Source organism: Symphalangus syndactylus, chromosome 6 (genome assembly GCF_028878055.3).
Source record: "Symphalangus syndactylus isolate Jambi chromosome 6, NHGRI_mSymSyn1-v2.1_pri, whole genome shotgun sequence".
In the NCBI taxonomy this organism is placed as follows: Eukaryota; Metazoa; Chordata; class Mammalia; order Primates; family Hylobatidae; genus Symphalangus; species Symphalangus syndactylus.
Genome location: NC_072428.2, coordinates 130249846 through 130256148, shown reverse-complemented (window position 1 = coordinate 130256148; position 6303 = coordinate 130249846). Strand labels below are relative to the sequence as shown.

The window sequence follows — 6303 nt, the reverse complement described above, 5'->3', positions numbered from 1 at the left end:
TTCTCTCTCATTCATTCTCCATCATGATAGCAAAGTGAGTTTCCTAAAGCGTAGATCCCATTGTGAAGAGAAGAATAGGTGGAGTGGGTGCTGCTTAGAACCCCAGTGGCCTCCCACTGTCCTCAGATGCCAACCAACTCCTCCTTTCGGGTGAAGCCCTGCTCACTTCTCCCACTGCCCCAATTATGTTGACCTTTGCAGTTTCCTATTTTTAGTTGCCTTCTCTCCTTGAGTTTTCATGCATGAAATCTGGAGCACCCCCAACCATTTACCAGCTCTTGCTGCTGTTTTTGGATTCAGCTTAGATTTCACATCAGTCTTCATGCAGACATTCCCTGTCCCATGGGCGTGAGTTAGATGCCCTTCCCAGGTGTTCCCCTGGTACTTGTTCCAACCCTGCTGTGACCCTTTTCACATTTTGAAATGGATTATGTTTATTCTAATGCTTCCACTTTGGCTGTGAGCTCCTCTAGGCCAGGAACCATGTCTTGTCCACTCCTTGTTGGGAAACTTCAACTCTCCCATTATCTGGCTCCAAAACACACACTCCACAAACATTTGTTGAATGAATAAGTGGCCAGGTGGGCGGAGGGGGTGAGTGCAGGCAGGACTGTGGTATAGCTGTGGGTTTTTGTTGAACTAGGGAAAGTTACCAAGACTCTGCTGACTCAGACTTGGGTTCTGGGGACAGGTTTGCCAGTGTTTGGAGGCCAGCTGTTATAGGCCAAGGACATCCAGGAGGAACACCAGCAAAGAGATCAAAAGAATGAAGGCAGGCTCTTGTCAGATATTCAAGGTGCTTGTGACCTAGAAGGGCTAGAACTCCAAAGGAACAGGTTTCCAAGGCCCAGGTGACTCAGATAGGGTTGAGCACCAAGGCTCAGGAAGGGGAACTACCAGATAAGAAGGCAATCAGCAAGGCTTCTGCCCAGGTGGCCAACCACATGGCTGAAACCCTCCATTGACTTGGCAGCCAGTCCAGCCTACAGTTTCCTAGGGAACTGATGGCCAAGCAATCTGTAGCACAACTTGGCATGGAGCCTGGGACATTTTATGAGGGCCAGATGGTTGGACTCTGTGCATTGTCAGTGTTGTAGGGTGGGCAGCTGAGGGTCTCAGGGGCAGGACTCAGCACTAGGACAGGGAGTGTCTGAAGGCTGGAAACTCACACAGGTGAGAAGGACAGGAACGGAGAGTCGGAAGTCAGGAGAGCATAGAACCACAGCTTGGTGAGAAGTCCAGAGCCAGGTGTTGTTGGTTCTAAGAGTCAAGATAAGAAAGTGAGTTAAAAAGAGACTAGGAGTGACCACATAGTTAGAATCTGGGTCAAGACTATTATTCACGCCTTGAGAGCAGAAATCTGGTCTTTCTTTTTCTGCTGTCTCCATGCTGCCTAAAGCACTGCCTGGAAGAAAAGAAGAGTCAGGTCAGACTGAGTCAGGAATCTCAAGGCATTACTTGAAGGTCAGGGCTTGATCATGGAAGAATGAGCTCTTTCCACCCGAGGAGGTAGACATAGTTCCAATGAGAAAACTCACCATACATTTTTAAAGTTTGTTTGTTTGTTTATTTATTTATTTATTTCTGAGACAGAGTCTTGCTCTGTTGCCCAGGCTGGAGTGCAGTGGCACAATCTCGGCTCACTGCAACCTCTGCCTCCCAGATTCAAACTATTCTCCTGCCTCAGCCTCCTGAGTAGCTGGGACTACAGGCACCCACCAACATGCCCAGCTAATTTTTGTATTTTTAGTAGCGATGGGGTTTCACCATGTTGGCCAGGCTGGTCTTGAACTCCTGATCTCGTGATCCACCCGCCTTGGCTTCCCAAAGTGTTGGGATTACAGGCATGAGCCACCGCGCCCGGCCTATTTATTTCTAAGACAGGGTCTCACTCTGTCACTCAGGCTGGAGTGCAGTGGTACAATCATGGCTCACTGCAGCCTTGACCTCCTAGGCTCAGGTGATTCTCCTGCCTCAGCCTCCCAGTAGCTGGACCACAAGCGCATGCCACCATGTCCAGCTAATTTTTTGTAGAGATGGGGTTTTGCCATGTTGCCCAGGCTGGTCTCAAACTCCTGGGCTCAAGAGATCCACCTGCCTTGGCCTCCCAAAGTGTTGGTATTATAGGCGTAAGCCTGGGATTACAGATTGTGCCCGGCCTGTTTAGTTTACTTGTTAGGATTAATACCTAAGTGGAACATTGACGGTAGAACAAAACAAAACATGAGGAAAAAACATTGAAATAATCCTGGTACTAGGGAGAAGGTAATCTTTGCTAAGGGCTAGATTCCCCAGAACCTTGGACACCCTAGCCCAGGTGTGAGAAGGCGGGGCAGCTTGTTGGGTGTGTCCCATTGCTAAACTGACCTGGAGCAGGGAGGAGGCTTCAGGGTGGGAAGCCGAGGGACCGGAAATGAACCTCTAGACCTGACTTGTCCTGAGAAGGCAAGAAGTGACAGAAACAAAACCTAATCAACAGATATTTTCTGTCTCAATCTTACTCAGCAGATACTTAGATTGAAGTAGTTCAGAGCATGCTCACGGGTAGGCTGAGTTATATAACAGGGAGGGGAAACCATTTGTCATATGTAGTTGCAGATGAGTGCAAAATACTCCATAGGTTGGATTTTTTCCTGGTGGCAGCTAGAACTAGGATGTGGGCACACCTGGGCAGTAATTGGAGGGGCTGAAAGTCCTGGACTGCTCATAGTCGGGAACCTGGGCTAGAAGTCGAGGCAGTAAACTCCAGCCACCAGCAACAGGAGCTCTGGGCTCTGAGGCTCCTGGTGGCTTTAGGCAAGAAGGCTGTTACACATGGGGCCTGGGGCCAGCCCTGTGTCTATATTTAGGGAGCAGAGAGAGGACTAGGGTGGAGGCAGGCATGTGAAGGCAAGGGAATGGCCACGGGGGTGGCACAGGCGTGTCATTTTCTCTAGTCTCATCAATGACTCCACATGCTCCAAGGCTTCCCATCATCATCATCATCATCACCGTCATCATCATCATCCAAGTGCCATGTATGAATCACTTCCTGTTTGTTCAATTACCTCACTCACAAAACTCTGTAAGTCAGGAATTGTTATTATTCCCAGAAGGGAAAACTGAAGCTCAGTGAGGTTAAGCGACTTGCCAAAGGTCATACACCTAAGAAGTGGTAGAGACACACTCTGGATCGAGGGCTGATGGATCCCAAACTCTAGTAGTAGCTTAGAGGGTTAGGAGCACAGACTGTGGAAACAGACGCGCTACTTGCATGGCTGTGGACAACTCTGTGACTCAGTTTTCTCACCTGTGAAATGGGGATGATGGTGATAAGAGAGCTACCGTAGGCCGGGCGCGGTGGCTCACGCTTGTAATCCCAGCACTTTGGGAGGCCGAGGCGGGCGGATCACGAGGTCAGGAGATTGAGACTACGGTGAAAACCCCGTCTCTACTAAAAATACAAAAAAATTAGCCGGGCGTAGTGGCGGGGGCCTATAGTCCCAGCTACTCGGAGAGGCTGAGGCAGGAGAATGGCGTGAACCCGGGAGGCGGAGCTTGCAGTGAGCCGAGATCGCGCCACTGTACTCCAGCCAGGGCGACAGAGCGAGACTCCGTCTCAAAAAAAAAAAAAAAAAAGAGAGCTACCGTATAGGGCAGTACTGAGGATCAAGTGAGCAACTGTAAAATATAACTCCAGGAGGAGGGTTGCTGAATTTAGCAAATCAAATACAGGATGCCCAGGTAAATTTGAATTTCAGTTAAACAATGGATAATATTTGAATTTATTTATTTATTTATTTATTTATTTATTTATTTTTGAGATGGAGTCTTGCTCTGTCACCCGGGCTGGAGTGCAGTGGTATGATCTCGGCTCACTGCAACCTCTGCCTGCTGGGTTCAAGCAATTCTCCTGCCTCAGCCTCCCTAGTAGCTGGGATCACAGGCATGTGCTACCATGTCTGGCTAATTTTTATATTTTTAGTAGAAACAGGGTTTTGCCACGTTGGCCAGGCTGGTCTCAGGTGATCTGCCCACCTCGGCCTCCCAAAGTGCTGGGATTACAGGTGTGAGCCACTGCGCCCAGCCTATTTTATTTCTCGTTTAGACAGAGTCTCACTCTATTGCCCAGGCTGGAGTGTGAGTGTGCAATCATGGCTCACTGCAGCCTCGATCTCCTGGGCTCAAACGATTCTCCCACCTCAGTGTCCTGAGTGGCTGGGACTACCAGCATGTGCCATCATGCCCACCTAATTTTTGTATTTTTTGTAGAGTTAGGGTCTCACCGTGTTACCCAGGCTGGTCTCAAACTCCTGGACTCAACCGATCCTCCTGCCTTGGTCCTCCCAAAGTATTGGAATTTCACACATGAGCCACCATGCTCAGTCAGATGTTTTAGAAAAAAGTCTCGCACTGTTTGGAGCATACCTATGGTGAATATTATTTACGGATTTGCTGAAATTCAAATTTAACTGAGCATCTTTTCTTTTATGTGGCAACCGTGCTGAGGGGGCTTCTCGAGGCAGCCTCAACCCATGCACCTGGCTCGGGTGCAGGGTCTAGTGAGGCCCGTTTCCTCATTGTCATCTCTGCCTCCAGGCTTCTGTTCCTGCAGTTTCATGCCCCCCTACCGCGTGCCCTCTCCTGGCCTCTGGAGCCTTTACTCACTTCTGGCCTCCTCTTTGTGATCTTCGGCGGTCTTCATGGTGAGTTCTTCCCCGACGGGCTGCGCCTTGAGACTGGCTCACATAATTTAGTCCCTAATTATACAGGTCAGGTCCATGTGCTGTTTTTTTCAGGTGAGTTACTCTACTCTCCCTAACTAGGCTCTAGTGCCTTTCAGGCAGGGACTGTGTCCTCTGGGACCTGAGCGTGGATCGGTTTCAATAAATCCCTGCTGCTTGAATGGTTGTAGAAATGGAACCATTCCTCTTCCAGGAACTAGCTAATGAGAGAGCCACTTTGGTTTTCTTCATATGCTGTTGTGCTGCCGGAGTAAACCAGCAAAGCCTTGGCATCTGCGGGTCGCTTGCAGTCAGCCTCCTGTTGCCCAGCCCACAGCCTGTTTCACTTCTCTTTCTCACATAGGGGGGCGGCTTGGGCTGCAGCTTGTTTTTTCTCAGCCAAGAAAGTAGCACCCAGAATGAAAGGGAGTGCACCTCCCTTCAACTACAGTAAGGAACTGACAACTGGCACAGAGACCCTTAGAATAGAACAGGAGGAGGGACAGTGACAGGCACCTTTGTCACACCTCATCTCAGGTGGCATTGCAGCTGTGCTGAGCAGCAGGGCCTGCCTGGCTCCTCTGCCTTGCCCCTGGCCAGGTTGAGCCCTTGGATGGATACACTGACCTCTGATACTCTTTCCTTCCTGCTCTTGTCCTGTCCCTTGCCTTGGCCAGGCGAGGGCCCATGCAGAGCCACGGCTCCAGGTTGCCTTCGCCCGCACTTATGCCGCTTTGCTGAAGCCTAACGTCTCAAGCTAGTGAGACACTCTCTGACACCCACTGTGCTAAAGGTTCTGGGTCAGCAGTTGTGGGGATTCTGAGTGCTCCGTGGCCCTCAGCTCCTGATTTTCAGCAATCTAGAAAGACGAGGAATCCCAAGCCAGGATGACGCTCCTCTGCAGCCCCGTTTATTATGCCGGCATCCCTGTGCCAGGTAGGACGTTAGATATGGGCATTACAGGTGCAGCTGGTAATCCTGTCTGGGGAGGCCCTGACTTTATCATGAGCAAGTGCATTGTGGGGGATACATAGAGTTGGAAGAGCAAGTCTTTCCCTCAACACCTTTATCATCTAATGTGAAACAAGTGCTTGCTTTGACAGCACATATACTAAAAAATTGGAATGATACAGAGAAGATTAGCATGGCCCCTGTGCAAGGATGACATGCAAATTCATTAAGTATTCCATTAAAAAATTAAAATAATGTGAAACAAAATGAGAACAGGCAACCACTGATCCTTTGTTATGTAAATGACCCATCCTCAGTACTGGGTTCTGTGGGTGCTCATTCCCCCAGCTGCTGGAGACATGGGTGGCTGATTGCTGCTCTTAGTTGAGTCCCTTTCCAGGAATTGCCCTCCTTGCTCAAGGTCACCCCTTTCCCCCAGGGCAGCCCATGTTAAGGACTGGTCAATGGCCAGGTGTGGTCCCCTAGCTCCAATTCAGGGCAGCTCTGAAGGGCCATCCCAGCTGCAGAGCTCCCTGTGGGATGTTGGGATCGACAGGCTCTTCCCTCTGCCCCACCTGTTCTCTTCACTCCCTATCAGTGACAGATCCTGGGGCCATGCTCTGCATCCAGTCTCATCTCAGAATCTGTT

General features: G+C 49.9%; 1 non-coding gene across 1 annotated transcript; it reads left to right on the top strand.

Moving 5' to 3' along the window:
- Positions 1-5790: 5790 nt before the first annotated feature.
- Positions 5791-5899, top strand: LOC129485506 (U6 spliceosomal RNA). Its single transcript, XR_008658658.1, has one exon. It is a non-coding gene; the product is annotated as a U6 spliceosomal RNA (small nuclear RNA).
- The last annotated feature ends 404 nt before the right edge of the window (positions 5900-6303 follow it).